The sequence below is a fragment of the Trachypithecus francoisi genome, unplaced genomic scaffold (assembly GCF_009764315.1).
Source record: "Trachypithecus francoisi isolate TF-2019V2 unplaced genomic scaffold, Tfra_2.0 Lachesis_group11, whole genome shotgun sequence".
In the NCBI taxonomy this organism is placed as follows: Eukaryota; Metazoa; Chordata; class Mammalia; order Primates; family Cercopithecidae; genus Trachypithecus; species Trachypithecus francoisi.
The window spans coordinates 45,761,945-45,784,466 of record NW_022681456.1 but is presented as its reverse complement, the minus strand read 5'-3'; the positions used below and the strand labels follow the sequence as shown (position 1 = coordinate 45,784,466).

General features: G+C 36.8%; 1 pseudogene; it reads right to left on the bottom strand.

The window, feature by feature from the left end:
• Positions 1 to 14,724: 14,724 nt before the first annotated feature.
• LOC117091002 lies at positions 14,725 to 16,388 on the bottom strand (annotated as a pseudogene).
• Between the last annotated feature and the right edge of the window lie 6,134 nt (positions 16,389 to 22,522).

Here is a 22,522-nt window from a genome sequence, read left to right as displayed (position 1 = left end):
GAGGAAAACTTCATCCAAGCAAGTATAGAAGTAAGCATTGTTTGCTCTTATAAGAAGGAGAGAAAATTCATGGAACGATTAAACAGCTAAAAACCACAAAGAACACCATTATATTTTGTACATTAGTAGGCCAACAACAAAACAGTATTATTGATTCTTTCCTAACAGAAACCAAAGATCTATCTCTTGCCCTAGAATAAATAGATTTATTTCCAACAGAAAGTAAGAATTAATTCTTACATACAACATTTTCTTGACGGATAAACCATCCTTTATTTTCCTCAAGTCTCTTGATCAATGGCTGTAAATTTACTAAACAGAGAGGCAGAAGAAGTTTACTAAAAGCAGTTTTAAAGAGGAAGAGAGGTAACAAGTCTGTGAAGACTGCTCCTCTGACTCCCATACATGGCACTAGAGAAGGAAACGTTGTGGTGACAACAGTCAACTAGAAGATCAACACTAAGGCCCAGTGATTCATCATCATCGTCAATCCATTGGAAAAGTCTGTTCTGGAACTTTCTGGCTGTATTTGTTCTGATTCATCTAAATACCAAGGTGGTAGGTATTCACTGTAATCATCTTCAAAATTAATTTCATTATTGAAAGCTTTAGCAGTATCATGAATATTTAATGACACTAGAGAAAAAAATAGGCTTTAAAATATATCTCAAAATTGCCAGTGAAAATGCTTAGATGGCAAACAACAGTTTCCAAGGTGAAAAGTTTTATTGAATAAATGCAGAGACAGCTGTTTTGCGAAAATCACATTTTTGCCAGTCCCAAGTGAGACATGTTCTTACACATCACAACATTAACAGTCACATTGTGTTACTTGATTTAGTAAAACATAATGCAGTGTGACTAATGCAGCCCGGTGGTACAGATTCATGTAAGAGAAAAATCCATCACCTAGGAAATGCGGAACAAAGATTCACTTTTCTGAAAACAAAAGTTAAATAAATCAAAGTTTTCTGAAGAAGGAAAAGTCATGCAAAAGAGAGTTTTATTCCAAAATACATTTCAATCACCTTTACAGTGATTCCCTGGATACATTAGAGAAGGGAATAGGTATCAAACATGAAATCCTTTAAGCTGTTTGAACTAAGCTGTACTTAGTGCTTCTACAATATTTTCCTCTGTAGTACCAATCTTCTAAAGCAATAGCTCCTTCATCAGTCTTACTATGCATTGCCCGGATGACTGCTACACAGGTCCAGTTGACACGGTAGTGTCCTTTCTCCATCAGCATCTCTAAAAATATACTTAGGCTATTGAGGAGATAACAGAAAACCACCTTTAAAGTCTACCTTTCATGGACTACTAAAGAGATAGAAATATGGAGGGAAAAAGGGTCACTACAAGCCTATGGTTGGTTTTTGGTTACATTTATTTATCTGTATTCATTCCTTGTCAAGAATATATATGAATCCTTTTCTATCTAATAATATGCATTGGACAGGTAACAAGATACAAAAATTGGACCTCTCAGTAAATATTTTGAAACAGGAAGAATTTTTATTTTAATTCTCAGGAAGTTGTATTAAGAAATGTAAGAGGAAAAAGTCCTACATGAGTATTTGGACTTTACTATCAGCACCAAAGTCGTTATATTCTAACAAAATGAGGTCATTTTAATATTGTCACTTCAGGTATTGCTCAATGAATGTCTTCTTTATTTCCTTTATTTCAGCCCTGCAATATTGCTAATTAACTCAGAGAATATTTTAAGTCCAAATGCTAAGTAATTGTTAGAAGCTTTTAAAAATTTTTCCTAATTAGACTATATGCCCTTAAGCTTATTTTTCACAATTATTGAGCATTTACTTTTTTGCTCATTACTTTGTATACATTATGCTATTTGATGCAGCAAGACTACAACCTGCATATTATTATTTCCATTTTCCATATGAAGAGGTATGGTACAGTTGGTATTTTAGTACAAATTCGTGTGGCTTCAAAAATACACTTTTGCATCACCTACAGTAGAGTGATTCCAACATTAGAAATATTCAATAAATAGTCATAGACTTTAAAAGTTGAAAGGGACTAAAGTCTTCATCTACTTCAATGTCCAAACAAGCTACTAAACATCTATATAACATTTTGACAACTGGTGATCCAGGCACAGTGGAGGATTTCATTGTTAGAATCTTATTTATTCAAGGTTATCTGTACTACTGATGGGCAATTCTAACCAACAGAAAGTTCTTCAAACTAAACTGAATTAAGCCTCCCCAGACAATGTCTAATGACATTTGCATGTTAAGTTCAATGTAGTCACTGAGTGTAAACTAATTTTTTTATTTTTATTTTTATTTAGTTTTTTATTTATTTATTTTTGAGAGGGAGTCTCACTCTGTCATCCAAGCTAGAGTGCAGTGGCACGATCTCGGCTCACTGCAACCTCCACCTCCCGAATTCAAGCGATTCTCCTGTCTCAGTCTCCCATGTAGCTGGAATTACAGGTGTACACCACCACGACTGGCTAATTTTTTGTATTTTTAATAGAGATAGGGTTTTGCCACGCTGGCCAGGCTTATCTCAATCTCCCGACCTCAAGTGATCTGCCTGCCTCGGCCTTCCAAAGTGCTGGGATTACAGGCAAGAACCACTGCACCCAGTCAGATAGTAAATTAATTTAAACAAGCACTGCCTGTGCTAGATTGTTATACTGGCAGCTTCTAATGAACCACAGCTCCCAGTATTCACGTTCTTGTATAGTCTCCTCACACAAAATCTCAGCTTGGTCATGTTACTTGATTTAGCCAAAAGATTAGTGGCAAGCATGATGCAATTGGAGGGTTAGCACATTGAAGCTTATTCTCTTGGAAGCCAGGGTCCGTGCTGTAAAGAACCTGAGCTCATCACTGAATGAAGAGAGGTCATGTAGCAAGACACCCTGGAGGATAAGAGGTAATATTGGACACTGTAGCCTTAGCCAAACTCCCAGCTGATTGCAGCCTTATGAGTGATCACTGCTGTATCATGAGAAATAATTCATTTTTATTTGTCACTACTAAGTTTGGAGATGGCTTGTTACATAGCAATAGACAATTGGCACACTGCCTTTAAAGGCTCTCACATCTATTAAAGGAGAGATATCTGCAAGTAACTAAAACACCCATACACAAAAGAACAAACACATATACATTATGACAATCAAATTAGCTTTGCTTCATCAAGGCATCCGTCCCAACTTCTGTCATGAGAAGATTTTCAGATATTTTGACTCCCTTAGATGGTGTACCCAGAGTGTGTTATTGAATCAGTTTCATATGTAAGTGGTTCATTTAATAAAATGATCTTGTTAAAGAGAATGTTGATGATGATAATAATATGTATCACTTATTGAATGCTTATTCTTATTAGGTACCAGGCACTATGCAGATTTATTTAAATTCCTTTAACAGCTTCCTATACATGTACCATTATTTTGCCTAGATTTTAGTTCCAAAAACTGGGGCACAGAGTTACTTTGTGAGTTTGCACAAGATTATATATCTATGATTGGCAACCACAAATTCAAACCTAGGTATATCTGGCACTGAAATTCATATCTTTCTCCACTATATTCTCCACAGATTCACCTCAGGTAGTACTTTGAGGATACACAGTGAAGTAACCTCAAAACATATACATAAGTAAAATGAATTGTCCTCTGTGAGTTAAACTATGAAATCAATACATAACATATAATATAAAAAGTAAGCAAAGATATATTAAGGAGACAAGATGAATTTCAGGCTTGAGCAAAATATGGTTGATAATTAATGTCATTAAATACACCTAAGGACAGAGTGGAAGCAATTTAAAGAACAGACAAATTTAGAAACGGAAAAAGAGGTGTCAAAGCAAAGCAGGGGCAGAGCCAATTTAGAAACTATTCTGGGGGAAGGTATCCCGACAGCTGTATGTTCAATGGATGTTGTAGATATTTTTCCATGGGGAGATTGATTCATCAGGTGAAACAGAATGATTCAAGTATTGATGTGATCCATTCGGCTGATTTTCTTCGTTCTTCAGACACCCTTCTGATTATGATTTGACTTTTCATGACCCACGGCAGATCTTAATTTGGTGTCCCAGTTTCTGTACTTCAGTCTAATTAAATCTAAAACACTAAGATAACCTTGGCTGACTCCATGAAGGTCATATGGCACTGTGGTCTCTCAGTATTTGGCCAGACCTGCCATAGAAATTTGACCTCTTTAAATGTCAAATTTGTCTTTAAATTTAAAAGTATTAGTCTAGTCAGTGCTTGTCTCATCTATACCCACATTTAAGGAAATCTCTAGTCACTCCCCCTATTGAATGAGCAGGGAATTACATACCCCTAGCCTTATTCCTTGCTGAATGAAATGAGGTTGCACAAATCACCTACTTATAATATAGTATAATATAGAGAGGAAGTGTCTGGGCTCCAACAGCTACCTCTGGGATTCAAATATGAGCTCTGCACAAAGTAGCTGTGAATTTCTTTCTTTCTTTTTTTTTTTTTTTTTTTTTTTTTTTTTTTTTTTTTTTTTTACTTTATTGCCACTTGGAGATACTGTGCTGTTTTGTTCTGGTTTTACAAATTGAAGGTTTGTGGCGAACCTGCATTAAGCAAGTCCATTGGCATGATTTTCCCAGAAGTATATGCTCACTTCATGACTCTGAGTTACATGTTGGTAATCCTCATATTTAAAATGTTCGTATCACTATTATATTTGTTATGGTGATCTGTGATCAGTGGTCTTTTTTCATTTATGAATCATTTATGATGTACTGTTTTCTCTTTTTTTAACTTTTATTTGAGGTTCAGGCATACATGTGCAGGCTTGTTATATAAATTGCCTGTCGCAGGGTTTTGGTGTACAGATCATTTCATCATTCAGATAATAAGCATAGTATCAGATAGGCCCTTTTTCAGTCTTCAACCCCCTTCCACCTTCCAGCTTTAAGTAGGTCCTGGTGTCTGCTGTTCCCTTTTTTGTGTTTATACATTCTCATTGTTTAGCTCCTATTTATAAATGAGGACATGCAGTATTTGGTTTTCTGATCTTGTGTTAGTTTGCTTAGGATAATTGCCTCCAGCTCCATCCATGTTGCAGAAAGGGACATGACTTCATTCTTTTTTAGGGCTGTGTAATATGCCATGATGTATATGTACCACAATGTTTTTATCCAGCCTACCAGTAATTGGCATTTATCATCTTTGCTGTTGTGAAGGGTGCTGAATGAACATGCATATCCATGTGTCTTTGTGGTAGAACGATTTATATTCCTTTAGGTATATACCCAATAATGGGATTGCTGGGTAGAGTATTGTTTTAAGTTCTTTGAGAAATCACCACAGTAATCTTGTGTGATCAGTGACTGAACTAATGACTGAGCTAATTTACATTCCCACAATGACTGAACTAAATAACATTCTCACCAGCAGCATATAAGCACTCCCTTTATGGCTGCAACCTCACCAGCATCTGTTGTTTTTGACTTTTTTAATAATAGCCATTCTGACTGGTGTGAGATGGTATCTCACTGGGATTTTGATTTCCATTTCTTTAATAATTAGTAATGTAAAGCATTTGGCCATGTATATGTCTTCTTTTGAAAACTGTCTGTTCTTGTCCTTTGCCCACTTTTTCATGGAATTGTTTTTCACTTATTAATTTGTTTAAGTTCCTTATAGTTCCTGGATATTAGACCTTTGTTGGATGCATTCATTTGCAAATATTTACTCCCATACTGTAGGGTGTCTGTTTACTCTGTTAATGGTTTCTTTTACAGTGCAGAATTTGTTAGTCCTATTTATCAATTTTTTGTTATGTTGAAATTGCTTTTGGAATCTTCATCATGAAATCTTTCCCAGGGCCTATGCCCAGAATGGTATTTCGTAGGTTGTCTTAAAGGGTTTTTATAGTTTAAGATTTTATATTTAAGTCTTATATCCACCGTGAATTGATTTTTGTATATGGTGTAAGGAAGAGGTCCAGTTTCAATCTTCTACACATTGCTAGCCAGTTATCCTAGCACCATATATTGAATAGGGATTTTTTTCCCCATTGCTTGTTTTTGTTGACTTCGTCAAAGATCAGATGTTGGCAGGTGTGTGGCTTTATTTCTGGACTCTTTATTCTTTTCTGTTTTTCTATATGTCTGTCTGTGTACCAGTACCATGCTGTTTTGGTTACTGTAGCCTTGTCAAACAATTTGAAATCAGGAACGTGATACCTCCAGCTTTGTTCTTTTTGCTTAGGATTGCCTTGGCTATTTGGGCTCTTTTTGGCTCCATATGATTTTTAAATAGTTTTTTCCTAATTCTGTGAAGAATGTCATTGGCAGTGTGACAGGAATAGCATTGGATCTACAAATTGCTTTGGACAGTACGACCATTTTAACAATATTGTTTCTTCCAATTCATGAACATAAAATGATTTTTTCATTCGTGTCATCTCTGATTTCTGTGAGCAGTGTTTTGTAATTTGCTATAGAGAACTTTCACCTCCCTGGTTAGCTGTATTCCTAGGTATTTCATCTTTCTGTGACTTATTTTAAATGGGATTGCATTATGATTTGGCTCTCAGCTTGGAACTCATTGGTGTATAGGAATGCTACTGATTTGTGTACATTGACTTTGTATCCTGAAACTTTGCTGAAGTTGTAAGTCATCAGATTCTCCAACGCTGAAATGAAATAAAAAAAATGTTAAAGGCAGCTAGAAAGAAGAGGCAGATCATCTACAAAGGTAACGCCATCGGGCTAACAGTGAACCTTTCAGCAGAAACCCTAAAAAGGGTGTCTATATTCAGCATTCTTAAAGAAAAGAAATTTCAGCAAAAATAATTCATATTCAGTTGTGAATTTTTTAATTTAATTATTTATTTATTTATTTATTTATTTATTTATTTTGAGACAGAGTCTCGTTCTGTTACCCAAGCTGAAGTGCAGTGGGATGTGATCTCTGCTCACTCCTGACCTCAAGTGATCTGCCCACCTCAGCCTTCCAAAGTGTGGGATTACAGATGTGAGCCACCGCTGCCAGCCCCAGTTGTGAATTTCTACAACTCACTAAACCATGCCCTAAACTAAACTAGTTTTCATGTCTAAAAAACAGAAGTAATAACATAATGCCTAGCACAAAGAACTGTAAACTTTAAATGAGTCAATACACATAAAACGTTTAGAATAGTGCATGGCAGGTAGTAAGCACTCAATGTTGGTAGTGATTATGATGATGATGATGATGACATTGATAATGATGGTGTCTGGTTCATCTAGGCTCAAAAAGATGAACTGAGCTGTAAAAAAAAAAATATATATATATATATATGTCTTTTATCATTTACGAAAGAGACATAGAAAAGATCCACCAGTTTCTGATCTGAACTAGATCATGTCAAGCTTACTGTTTCATGAGTAGAATGAGAAAGCAGACAAAGGTGGTCAAGGAGAGGAAAATAAATCACACAAATAGAGACAAGCAAAAATGAAAGAAACCTTGAAACTCCTGAAGCATGAAGAAAGTATCCTTCTTTCCAGATTTTCAGTTTTTGGTTAGTTCTAGTGCTTCTGAGGTAAAACTTAATTTGTTTCTTGTTATTAGATGATTATGAAATTGCCAGTTGTGTCCTTACTATACACAACGCCCTTCTCCCCACAGCCATTTAGTTGGCTTTCTCATTCTTGCATCTGCAAAATGTACCTTTTGAAATGTGTATCATTGAATTTTTTTGAGCTACTCCAGTCTTTTCCATCTTGTTCTGCTTCTCTTGGCATTCATCATTTGAATCTGCCAAATCAATAATGTGAACAGTGTTATAACTGGAAATAAAAAACGATCTGAAATTCACAGGAAATTAGACTGAAGTGAATATAGGAAATACAATCACCTCCCAGACACAGAATGGATTTTTATGGGCTCAGTAAGATATGCCCCAACCCCCACCAGGACCTAAACCAGAAGCATTTAATTACTTAGGGTTATCATTTCATTAACACAAATTCTTGACATTCACATCTAACAGCTGATCCTCAGCTTTCTGCTTATTTCTCTTTTTGTCGGCTCCTGTCTGTTCTCTGCCTCTCAGTCTTTCTCCTTTGGTTTTGTTTTTCCTTAGCTTCTGTCAAAGCTACCACTTCTAAAGCACTGAATTTTAAGCTCCCTCCTCAAATCTCTAAGGAGTCTGTGTACACTTAAAAAAAAAAAAAAAAAAACTGTATATCATACAGCTTAGATTCTAACGGTTAAAATTGTATTAATGGCAGCAGATTGATGGTATATTGCCACTTTAATTAAATAGGGTTATGGAATGGCATTTTAAATAGCAACATCATTTTCTAAATTGACATAGCTCCTTTATAAGGAAAAATCCTTAAATTGAACCTCAAGTCAAACAGTTTCTCTTCCAGTAAGACAGGATATTTTAGTAAATTTTTAATCTGCTAACAAAATATTCACTACAAAATAAAAGGATTTTCCCTATTTTACTATTTTTGCCTGAATCTTAGTACTAGAGAGGCTCTAAAATTATTTCCAAATACTTCAAAAAATAAATTCTAAGTGCTACACAACTAGAAGGAAGCAGAAATACATTTCTGGACAAATCCAGTGGAATAGCTACAAACCACATGTTTCTAAAAATAGTTGTTTCTATTTCTTTTGACAGATACATCACACCTTTCCTATGATCTTTCTTGCATCTTAGAAAGGAGCCTCGGGTCGTTGAATCTTAGCACTAGAGAGAATTGTTTGAGATTTAACTAGTGTCAAACAATTTGGTCTGGCAAAGTCAGACCCACAATGCTGGCCTTGAGTTAACAATCTGAAGCATTTTTCACCCATATCTTGCATTATTTGCAAATCAGCTCCAATATCTTATACCACTCATACAAAGTTCTTGACTCAAAAATCTTAGGATGTGGAAGTTTCATTACGATTTCGGCAAGGACATTATGCTATTTTTAAGATAATGAAAAAAATCCTCTCCTTTGTCATTTTTAAGATTGGTGTCCTAGAACAAATCAAGGAACATATTTTTTACAGAAAACTTTTGAATTTTGGGTTTACTGAAAAAAAATTTGTTTTGCTTTGTTTTCAAATTATAAAACAATTTAAATATGTATACAATAGTAGAGAATAACACAGCACACATATGTTTACTAAGTATCCAGTTTTATTAAATTTTAAGATTTCAGTATCTGTACTTCAGTTTATTTTTAAGATATAAAACACAGAGGTGAACCCTCTGTGTATTACTCTGATCCATTTCTCTCTTTCTCTGAAGTAGCTACTGTCATAGTTCTCTCATTTATTATTTTCATGAATATTTTATTTGTTTACTGAATGTTCAGGTATCCACAGGAAATAGATAGTGCTTATATGGTAATAAAAGTAACAATCTAAATAGAAGCATGTTGAAATTTTCTTGCAACTCATTTTATCTTGTTGGTAAGTGTAGCTCTAGTTCATTTGTGTGAATGGCTATCATTTCCCATTTTACAAACATGTTGCTGTTTGTTTCTTCTACTATTGATAAACATTCTGATTGTTCTCAATTTTTCTTACAAATGACTCTACAATGAATACTTTTATCACACCTCCTTCGGCACTTGTGTGAATTTCTCTGTGGTATGTACTTAGTAAAATAATAGTTAGGTTATTGGGGTGTTTTCTCTTCAAAATGGCCATACCAATTTTAGACTCTATGCATACGTAGAGTTCATCAGAATGTACAGAAATTCTCATTTGTCTACATCTTCAACTACACATGCTATTCCCAGATTTGTAATTATTTGTGCAACATATATATATATGTGTGTGTGTGTGTGTGTGTGTGTGTGTGTATAATAGTTTGATTTTAATTTTGATTTCCCTGATTACTATAGAGGGAAAATTACTGCATTAGTTTCTCTAACTATTATAATAAGTTACCATGAACTTAAGTGTCTTAAAACAATAATACAACTTTGTTTCCTCACATTTATAGAGCTCAAAAGTCTAAAATGGGTTAGCTAGGCTGCATTCCTTCTGGAAACCAGGACAACTTTGCCTTTTCAACTTCTAGAGTTTGCCTGCATACCTTGGCTCACAACCCCTACTTCACATTCCTCCAGCCTCTAGCTTTCGTCATCACAAACCCAACTACTTTCTTATCCTCTGCATCCCTCTTATATGGGGGCCTAGTGATTACATTGTACCCACTCAGATGATCCCAGATCATCTTCCCATTTCATTACTTACTTTTATAGAGTCCCTTCTACTATGTAAGATAACAGTTACAGGTTCCAGGAATTAGATGCAAACAGCTTTGGAGGGGGCCTTTATTTAGCCTACCAGAAATAGATATTAACAATTTGGAAATTCCTCTAAAACACTTCATATTTATATCAATATGCCTATTATTCTCCTAAGTTGTCTTTTGCTAGGTGATTTGTGACGATTTTGTTTTTGAGGTAAAATTTTATGGATAGTGTCAATTATAGACACTAAAAATGTCTTCTACTCTGTGGTATGTGTTTTTACTTTTGATTTTGTGCAATTTTAAATGTTTTACTGTTTTGAATTTTTAATCTTTGTGGGTACATAGTAGATGCATATGTTTATGGGGTAGATGAGACATTTTAGTATAAACATGCAATGCATAATAATCACAACCTGGAAAATTGGGTATTCATCCCCCACAAACATTTTTCCTTGTCTTAAAAACAATCTCATTGTGCTTGTTTAGTTATTTTAAAATGTAGAATTAAATTATTATTAAATATAGGCACATCTTTGTGCTATCAAATACTAGGTCTTATTTATTCTTTCTAACTATTTTATTTTTGTACTTATTAACCTCCCATACCTCCCCCACCTCCCCTGTACTCTCCTTCCCTGCCTCTGCTAGTCATTCCCCTACTCTCACTCTTTCATGAATTCAATTGTTTTCTAGACTCATAGAGATACCACCTTGATGGTCCTGGATAAGATCCAGAATTCTTTGGATTACCAGAGAGTGACACTTGTTATTTTATCTTACTTTCTCCCAAACAGAATCTCTCTCTGTGTGTGCTTAGCCACCTGGAACTGGGGATGTGGTGATGGGAGCACCCCTGAGGCTGCCATGACTGGGACTGAGCTAGGTCAGACCTGAAGCCAGCACAACACTAAACCTTGTCCAAGGCCCTTCCCTTCAGGGCGGCAAGCTCCCCCAGACCCTGGGAGTATCCAGAGATGCTGTCTGGGAGCCAGAGACTGGAGTAAAAAACAGGAACAATTTACCTGATGTTCTATTCTAGTGTGGCTAACCTGGCACTCAAACCACAATACAAAGTCTTTTCTGCCCTTCCCTCCTTTCCATAGGCAGAGGAGCAGAAAAGCCTCTTCCTGTGGCCCCCACTACCTCTAGTCCACAGTGAATTCTTCCAGACCACCACCGATGTTCACTTAAAGCCCACGGACTCTTCCATCAGCTCGTGGTGAATGCTGCAAACCTGAGACTGACCCTTCAGGGCACTGCGCTGCTCTTTGTCCCAGGGAAGGTCTGGAAATCCTATCTAAGAGACTGGGCCTGGACTCAGGCACTGCAAAAGCCTGCTAATTTCTCCACCCTACTGTGGTCAAGCAAGAAAAAGTCCCCTTTAGTTTTTCTTCCACTTTTCTCCAACAGAAAGAGTCCTTCACCATACCCAGCACAACTGGGATTGTGCTGGATCACCCTATACCCAGCAGATGTAAGAGCCCAAGGCCCACAGTGTACTCCCTGGGAATTGCTGCTGGTTTTTCAGGGCCAACGAGCTCTTCAGTCAGCAGGTGATGACTCCTGTTAGAACTGGTTCCTTCCCTTCAAGGCAGTGGGCCAGCATGTATATAGAAGTGTAGTCTGGAAGCTAGGTCCTCACCACTCTGCCTGGTGCCCTATCCAACTGTGGCTCTGCTGATATCCAAGATGTAAGACAAAGTCCTCTTTACTCTTGTCTCTCCTCTTTTTAAGCAATGGGAAGGAGTCACTTTCATTTCTGTGCGCTGTACTGCGTTGTGTTGTGGGAGGGATGGCACAAGCACTCCCTTAGCTGCCCCCAGCTGGTAACTTCCTAGGCCACATGCCACCCTAGTCAACTGGCTCTGAGCCCAGCCCAACACTAGGAGTTGCCTAGAAATTGCAGGTTTGTGTCCTACACTGCCTTTCAAGTTTACTTTGGACCCCACAGCTCTTTAGCCCATAGTGGCAAGGCTTGCCAAGACATCAAGTTCTGAATGCTGGGACTAAAAATTCCTCTCCCACTAGAGCTCGTCTTAATGCTCCCTCCATGTGTGGGTGCTGACTGAGTCCAGCATGGCATTATTCTCCTCTGTGACAGGGAAGCACTGAGTTCAATATAACGACCCCCAGAGGCTGGGCTCTGCCTCCGAAAAATGCACAGATTCTCTTTTTGTGCTGCACAGTTGCTGCCAGGGTATGGGGGAGGGGTGACATCAGTAATTCAAAACTGTCTCTCCTGCCCTCCTCAATGCGTCTTTTAAGGATATGAAGTTAAAGCAAGATGTTGTGGTTGCTCACTTGATTTTTGACTCTAGTGATAGCGTCTCTCTGTGTGCAGATAGTTGTTAAAATGTGATGTTCCAGTTGGTAGATAAATGGTGTAGGCTTCTATTCTGCGGTCTTGTTTTGCCCTCCCCCACAGTTTTAAATTTTAGTCACTACCCCCTAGTTATTAATTTTATATCCATCTTCTCCTTAAGAGTATGTTCCTTTCTTATTTTTAAAAATTAGTCACACCCCTTTAAAGGTTTCAATGTTCTATTTTCACATTTGTATTCATCCATTCTCATGCTGCTAATACAGATATACCCAACACTAGGTAATTTATGAAGAAAAATAGGTTTAATGGACTTAGTTCCACTTGGCTGGGGAGGCCTCGCAATCATGGCAGAAGGTGAAAGAGGAGCAAAGCTTTACATGGTGACAGGCAAGAGAGCGTGTGCAGGGGAACTCTCCTTTATAAAACCATCAGATCTTGTGAGACTTACTTACCATCACGAGAACAATATGGGAAAGACCCACCCCTATGATTCAATTACCTCCCTCCGGGTCCTTCCCATGACACATGAGAATTTTAGGAGTTACAATTCAAGCTGAGATTTGGGTGGGGACACAGCCAAACCATATTAACATTTAAGTCTTTACTGTTCCTACAATTATTTTTTCTGTATAATATGAACCAGAGTAATTTTTCTTCCATTTGAATAAATTGTTCTAGCATTATTTATGAAATAATCCAGTCGTACACAGATAAAAATGCTGCTTGATTTACATATATTCATAATATTTCATACTGTTCCCAATGGTGTATTTGTCTTTTCCTGCATTGAGAATACATTATCTTAATCATTGCAGCTTTAAGCTAATTCTTGGCCACTAGTAGAGCAACTCCTTCCACCTCATTATTCAAAATTGCATTGACTCTTCTTGGTTCTTTCTTCGCTCTTTCATATAAAGTTAGATGTCAGCTTCCTTAAAAATTCCTGTTGGATTTTCTTTCTTTCTTTCTTTCTTTTTTTTGAGACAGTCTTGCTCTGTCACCAGACTGAAGTACAGTGGCATGATCTCAGCTCACTGCAACCTCCACCTCCCAGGTTCAAGCAATTCCCCTGCCTCAGCCTCCCAAGTAGTTGGGATTACAGGTAGACACCACCACGCCCAGCTAATTTTTTGTATTTTAGTAGAGATGGGGTTTCACCATGTTGGCCAAGATGGTCTCAATCTCCTGACCTCGTGATCCACCCGCCTCGGCTTCCCGAAGTGCTGGGATTACAGGTGTGAGCCACAGCGCCCAGCCTTTGTTGGAATTTTAATTCGGATTGAATTGAATTTGTAGATAATTTTGAGGAAGTATCAACATCACTCTGTTATTGTAATTTAATTCATGAACACTGTCTCTACATATACATACACATACTCGTCCTTTTTTTTAAATATATTTTCAATGTTTTATAATTTTTCTCCAGAATGGTTTTGCCCCCGCACTTTTTTTTGGGGGGGACGGAGTCTCACACCGTTTTGTCGCCCAGCCTGGAGTGCAATGGCGTGATCTCCACTCACTGCAGGCTTCACCTCCTGGGTTGACACAGTTCTCCTGCCTCAGCCTCCTAAGTAGCTGGGACTACAGGTGCCTGCCACAACGCCCGGCTAACTTTTTGTATTTTCAGTAGAGATGGGGTTTCACCGTGTTAGCCAGGATAGTCTCGATCTCCTGACCTCATGATTCACCCGCCTCAGCCTCCCAAAGTGCTGCCCCTCTTTAATTAAAAATAAGAGGTAACATTGGTTTTGTTCCATTGAGACTGGAATTTTTATTTTCTGTTTGCTTTTTATTATTATTATTGGTGCCTAAAAAACCCTTTTAATAATTTCTCCATAGATGCTCTTTTAAGTTCTACATAGATAAGCATGTCTTCAAATAGGCATATTGTTATTGTTTTCTTTCCAATTCTTACCTCTCATATCTTTTCTTGGCTCTAGTAAGGACTTTGTAGTTTTTAACTGTAAGCACAATCTCATCATCTTCCTGACTCTAAGGAAACCTCTAAAATTTAATAATTGATTGTGATTTTTTTTTTTGATTGGTATTGTTTGCCAAGTTCCATTTTTCTTTTTTATTTATTTTTTGTTCTGTTTTGTTTTTTATTTTTCAAGTTCCCTTTTTCTTTTCTTTTCTTTTTTTTTCTTTTTCTTTTCTTTTTTTTTCAGAAAACTGACTTTAAGATTTATTTTTCTAACTTTTTTCAACAGAGAAAACAACACACTCCTCAGGGAAAGGTGAGGGGTTGAAAAGGCAGGCCCTGGGTAAAAATTCTTATGCCAGCACCTGGAGTCGATAGGCCTGCCTTGGAGAGAACACAGGCACTGCCACACCACCACAGTGAACAGCTGCTGTCTGGGGTCAGCAGACCAGTTCACAGCCATGCAAGGTTGTTATAGATCCAAGTCATAAAAATCTTCCAACTCCTCATGAAACAAGTCCCACTCATCTTCAGAGTCTTAGTTCATCATCCCCACTTGTAGCCAAAAGCATAAGCAACAACTCGCCCAGCTCAAAGGTGACAAGCTCTTCTTCATCGTTGTCAAAGGGGCTGCTGTTCTCTCTTTCCTCAATGAGTTCCCAGAAGTGGTTCCTTCATTGGGCCGGGTATCTGCTTGATGTTCCCACTTTCTGTCTCTGTGGCTCCTCTCTATGGCCATCAGGGTACACATGCTTGTAAAAACAGTTCCCTCCAAATGGGCAGCTCCATGTCTTTCATCAAAATACCTGCACGCCTTGTTGCTCATTGCCTCTTTGTATTTCACAATGAGTTTCTGCTTCTCTTCTTCCTCCTCCACCCAGTACTCACTTGGAATGACAAAGTTAGATGTGATGCGGCATTCTGGGCAGGACTTTATGATCTTGCTCTCAAATTGCTTAGCACTCCTCCACTTGCGAATGCACCTGAGACAGAAGGTGTGGCTGCAGTTGGAGAGGATCCCAAAGCGGTGCTCTCAGGGGTTGGCTTTTAAATCATCTCCATGCAGATCCCACACACGATTTCCTTGCTGCGCTGCATAGCAAATGAGAGCTCCATGTCCTTCTCATGGGCCTCAGTGCACGATTTTATATGCTGTGGTCTCTGGCCAGCATCCGTCGGATGCAGGACCTGCAGCCCACACATGTCACATGAATCTCTGTGGACATACACACAGTTCTCCCGATATCGGCACTCTCCCACTGCAGCATAGGGCCACAGTTGCTTCTTTGTTTCCACGGCAGTTTGCTCTTTCTCTGATTCTTCCTTGGTCACTGAGCCCTGCAGGGGTGCTTCAGTGCAGGAAGGTGCAGTGCAGCCATAGTAGAGCTGCCCAGGAACAAACTCAATAGCATTCACCCAGTCCTCTGAATCTGCTCTTACAGTTGCAAAGTTTGAATTTCTTGACTCAGCTTCACCTGTATTCATTTCAACAAGTGGTGCAACTATCCATGAGGGACTTGAGGAAGCAGCAAAGGATGACTTTGTAGTTAGCTCTGTAGCAGTTGCTTCTTCCTGTTTCAATGACTTGCTATGTTCATATCTGTAGCAGTCTCCATAAATACAGTACCCTCGCTGAAAATACTTGCACACTATATTATATGGACTGTCAGAGAGGTCATACAAGTAGCAACAGTTATCCCCTTCCTTACAAACCCCACGCATAAAATACCTGCAGGTGACCTGTTTAGTACAGCTGCCGCCGCTGCTGCCGCCCCCTCGCCCGACCACCGGGGACAGAAGGGACTGTGAGGATCCTGGTAGGGGAGGCCGCTGCCGCCACCGCCGCTGCCACTCCTGCTCCTGATGTTGTGACTGTTGCTCTGAGAGCTGCAGCCTCCGCCATTACTGTTTATCCCACACAGCAAAGGCCTGGGCACTTCCGGGATCACATAGTTCCGGTCTAGCTGTTGGGAGAGGACTGAGAGGCCACGCGACGGGAGGGTTAGGGCACTGAGGCACCCGCTCGGTCCCTGCCTGCTCCTCCTCTAGTTCCGTTTTCCTAAATGCAAGTTTGCTAAAGGTTTTTATCCTGTATGATAAACTTTATCAAATGTGTTTTCTGCATCCATCAAGATGTTTATTTCCTAATATTCTTCAACCTATTAATGTAACATCTTTATAACCTATCCATAAATTGCTAAGATAAACACCTACATAGTATGATCTGTGTAGTATATTTCCTTTGAAAACTGCTGAATTCATTTGTCAATACTTTCTACAGAAATCATGGAGAATTTAGTCCATAGTATTTTTTTTCTGGTCTATGGTTATCATTTTATATGAAGATTATATTTGTCTACCTTCTCTATTTTTAAAATATTTTATTAAAAAAAGAAAAAAAATTTATGTAAGATCAGGATTATTTGTTCTTAGAATGAGTGGTAGAAAATATTTTGTAGCACAGTTTGGTATTAAGATAGCTAGGAAGGACAGAGAGATAATAGGCTTGAGCAGAGGGATTTTGATTAATAATTCATTTCTTCAATGTTTGCTGATTTATTGACGTTTCATGTATTCTTGAATCAATTTTTGTAATATTTTTCTACAAAATATCAATTTTACCTAGGTTTTCAAATATTCATAGTATTCTCATTATTTTTTAACCCTTACTATATCTGTAATTATATACCTCTTCTTTGTGCTTCATATTTTTATACCTCAATTAGTCTTTTTAATGGCTTAGTATTTTTTGTTTAGTTTTCCTTTTTATAAACTGCTTTTATAGAACAGTTTTTGTTATTGTTTAACTCTGTATTTCTGTTTTTTGTCTTGCTAATCTCTACTCTCACTTTTATTGTTTCCTTTAAGCCACTTTCCTTAGGCTTATTCTATTGCTTTTCCCCAACTTCTTAAACTGCATATGTAACATATATCTTCACTCTTTCGTGTCCTTTCTTTGCTGGAACTCATACATTTTGGCATATAGCAATTACCTTTAAGTTCAGTTCTAAATACTTTTAAATTTTCATTGAGATGTAAACAAAAAGCTACTAAGAAGTGCAGTTTGTCCCCAAACATACAGTTTTGTTTGTTATAAAATTATCTTTCATCAATAAATCCTGATTTCACTTTTCTTTCTGATGAGAGTATGTGGACAGTTATTTAAACGCTTTTTACAAACTAATATGTAGTCAATTTTTGTAAATGTTGCACAATACTTGAGAAAAAAATATTTTTTATAGGTGTTAGGTATATGTTCTAATAACTAACTGATATGATATGGTTAGGCTTTGTGCCCCCACCCAAATCTCATCTTGAATTGTAATCCCATAATCCCCATAATACCCATGAGTGTCAGGGGAGAGACCAGGTGGAGGTAACTGAATCATGTGGGGCAGTTTCCCCTATGCTGTTCTCATGATAGTGAGCGAGTTCTCACAGATCTGATGGTTTTATAAGGGGCTCTTGCCCTCTTGCATGGCACTTCTCCTTCCTGCTTCCTTGTGAAGAAGGTGCCTTGCTTCCTCTTTGCCTTCCATGGTGATTGTAAATTTCCTGAGTCCTCCCCAGTCATGCTGAACTGTGAGTCAATTAAACCTCTTTCCTTTGTAAATTACCCAGTCTCAAGCAATTCTTTATGGCATATGAAAACAGACTAAAACACTAACTCATAGTTCTATTTTGCTAATTTGGCAACTAAACTACTCTAGTCTTGCAACAGCTTTTCTTTCTTGTTTCATCAAATAGTTTTTGATACATTTGTGCTAAAACCACTCCTTTTTCTTCTTTTAATTTTACGTCTTTTCTGAGTGGCTACTCAGAATTTTATAAATTTTTATAACAAGGTATCTAATAATATTAAGTATCTCTTTCTCCTAAATATCATAAACATTTTAGCAAACTTTACCCAATAAAATACAGCCATTATTTTATTAAGTTTTATTTTTACTGTTTTTAAGCATAAAATGCTGTATTTTTTGTTCATTTAATTTTAAGTAACATACTTTATCATTTTGGGTGATTGTGTTATTACTTGATTATATACCTTGCCTCTGAGTTTTCTTTTCCCATGCTGTTACTAAAATAATCCTTAAACATTCTGTGAAGGTCTAGAGATGGTATGCTCTTTTAATATTTACTAGTCTGAAAAATAACTTTATTTCACCTTCACTCTCAAATAATAATTTAGCTGGGCATATTATTAAAGGGTGATTGCCATTTTTCCTAAACATATTGACTATGTATCTTCATTCTTTTTTCAGTCTTGTACTGTCCCTGCTGAGAAATCTGATAATTTTTTTACTCCCATGTAGGTAATCTGTCACTTAGCTCTTGTAGCTTTTAATATTCTAGAAGGCGACCTTTCCTTTCCCCCACTTGTCTATCATCAACTATAAAAATCAACTATAAATGGAATTTTGATAGGGGGAAACAGACTACAAGATTCAAACTTTTAAACTTGTATTTAATAATAAGATCCAACCTGAGTCAAAACATCCCAATTTACTTAATAAATAATTATGGAGTATTAGATTTGCCAGACAAGCAGCTATGTATAGGACGCACTATGTCTGATATAGTTTGTCAAGATATATGGAGGTAGAGGCATAGGCACACAGCAATTACACTTTATGGTCCTGAATGGCAAGGTTAGCACACACCATTAGTTTCTTTAATATTGTTTTGTTGAATAATTCTTATCTTCAATTTAAACATTTTTGACTTATTTATATTATGTGATAAGGTTTACCATGAAAGCTCTGAATTAATTTGGCCTAAGAAAAAATTGATGTATATATGAAAAAATCCAAGAGTCCTTGTAAGGTAACTTATTTGCTTATTTTGCAGCTTTATTGAGGTATAATTGACAAATATTATTATAAATATCTATGATATAAAACATAATGTTTTATTATGTGTATACACTTGGAAATGATTACCATAATCTTGCTAAACTAACATATCCATCACCTCACATAGTTATCTTTGTTTGTATGTGTGTGTGTGTGTCTGTGTGTGTGTGTGTGTGTGTGTGGTGAAAACATTTAAGATCCACTCTTAGTAAATTTCAAGTGTCTAATACACTATTATTAACTATAATCACTATATTGTACATTAGATCTGTAGAATTTGGTCATCCTGTCTAACTAATCTTAACTAATTTTGAAACAAAATGTCTACATTTCTTCAACTCCCTTGACCCTGACAACCAACATTCCACTCTGCTTCTATGATTCCCCACATGTAAGTAAGATCATGCGGTATTTGCCTTTCTTGCCTGACTTGTTTTACTTAGCATAATGTCCTCTAGAATTACCCACCTTGTCACAAATGTCAGGATTTCATTTTCTTTTAAGGCTGAATATTATTCCATTATTTATATGTATCAACTCTTCTTTACCTACTTGTTAATGAACATTTAGGTTGTTTCCATATCTTGGCTATTCTTAATAGTGCCACCGTTAACACAGGAGTACAGATATCTCTTTGATGTACAGATTTTATTTGTTTCTGGTATATATACAATAATGGCATTGCAGGATTATATATATGGTAGTTCTACTTTTAACATTTTTTAGAAAACTCCATACCATTTTCTATAATAGCTATAAAAATTAACATTCCTAACAACAATGTACAAGGATTTCTATTTTTTTATATTCTGACCACACATGCTTTTGTCTATCTTTTTGATAATAGTAATTCTACCAGGTATGAGGTAAAATCTCATTATGGTTTTTTATTTTCATTTCCATTATGATTAGTGATATTGAATGTTTTTTCATATACCTGTGGGCCATTTGTATGTCTTCTTTTGAGAAACATCCAATCAGATTCTTTCTCCAGTTTTTAATTCGATTATTTTTTCTTCTTATTGAGTTGATTAGTTTCTTATATAGTTAATTATTAACCTATCAGATTACAGTTTACAACATAGTTCTTCTTAAATTCTGTAAGTTGTGTCTTCATTCTGTCAATTGCTTCCTTTGTTGTCCAGAAGCTTTTTAGTTTGAGGCAGTCTCATGTGTTTATTTTCACTTTTGTTGTCTGTGCTTTTGGGTTTATATTTAAAAATTATGGCACAGATCAATCTCAAGAGGCTTTTTCTTATATTTAAATCTTTAATCAAATAGCATGGTGCTGACATTTAAAAAAAAACACACACACACATATAGACCAACTGAACAGATTAGAGACCCCAGAAATGAATCCATCTTTTTATGGTCAATTGATTTTCATTAAAAATGTCAAGAACATACAATAGGGAAAGGACAGCCTCTTCAATAAACTGTGATGGGAAAACTGGATATTCACATACAGAAGAATAAAATTAGACCTTTATCTCAAACTATACACAAAAATCAACACAAAATGGATTAAAAACTTAAACATAAGATGTGAAAATATAAGATTCAAAAACTACTAGAAGAAAGTATGCAGCCTGGATCTTCCGGGGCAAGCCTGGATCCTAAATTCACTAGAACCTGAGGCCTTGGGGGCTGGCCTGGTACCACGGTTCACTGGGGCAGGTCTTGTGCTAGAGTCCACAGCAAAGTGAGGTGCTCACTTTAATCTTCTTTTCCCACACAAAGGGTATCTCTCTCTGTCTGTCTCCATTCTATACTGCCTGGGATTAGGGGAGAGGTGACATAGGTAATGTGATGCTATCTTTCCTAATCTCTTCAATGCATCTTATTCCTATTGTCCATCCAGGTACTGTAATAGCTCACCTGGATTTCTTAGTTCATGTGAAGTTATTTTTGTGCATAGACAGTTATTCAGATTGTTGTGTTTCTATGAGGGGGCGAGTGCTGGAAGTCCTATCCACCATCTTGCTGACATCTCCTATAAAGTGATTTTTTTAAAAAAGTTCTCAAACAAACCAGCATTTTCTCTAAAATCATTCCGACTGATTATATTAAACACAATTTAAGGTGAATGTCCAGCCCATGAGCCACAGACACATAAAACTGCTCTCACATCTGTGGAGCTGGGACCATAGAGCCAAGTGATGCTGATATATCTCCAATTATCTTAGCCTCAGCTGTTTGTACTTATGGAAGACATTTGAGGCAAATGAGATTCTTATCTCCAAATGTGAATTTGAGTCCTAAACACTGCTTATCTCCTGCTGTCAACTCTAACTGAAAACATGTAAACTTGACACCTATGAAGAGGTCATATTTTTCCTTTATACAGAAAAGCAAAGGAAACTGGCCTATAGACACACAGAGAATCAAACATAGGAGATCATACAGCCTCTGAAAGAAAGTCCCAGAAGAAAATACTTGCCTTACTTATTCTAGGACTTCCAGTTCCTTGTCCCAGTCCCTCATCAGGTCAACAAACCATCTTGCTTCTCAGGTTGTGACAGAACTCTTTAAGATATTTATGTGTTTTATCTAACGCAATTTAAGTAGATTTCTGCTACTGTCAATCTGAAGAGGCATAAATATATGTCCACTTAGCCTATATAATTTTTTCATAATAAAGTTCATTGATACTATTGATTTCTTAACAGCACTATAATGCCTTGAGTTTGTGCTATATTTAGACAATTCCATGCAAATTTCCCAAAATGCTATATGAAGACACATCACTGAAGAAATATCTTCTACTCTCAGGGACATTACAGTCTAATAAGTGATTAAGAAAACATGAAGAAAAACACAAAATATTTTAAGAAGTATGTTACGTAAACATTTCTCTGTAAGCATCAGCATTCCTAGTACTCATATTTTCCTAAAAAAAATTTATTTGCCCAAGTTAAAGATTCTGGCCAACTTAATGCATTATTTGTGAGAGTTTTTTGATGGAGAAGAAAATAAGACAAATTTTTGTTAATTCAAAATAATATCTCCTTTACTCTGAATGTCATATTTCTGTCAAAGGCTATTTATTCATATGTACCCTCTTAGTTAGCAAAAAGAATAATACCATGAGTAAACTACTTGGCAGACAAAGACTTTGAGATCCAGTAAGTTTAGGTGGGTGACATGGATTATACACCCTTCCAGTAAAGCAGTTAGGCTTACTTCTGTGCCTTCTGTA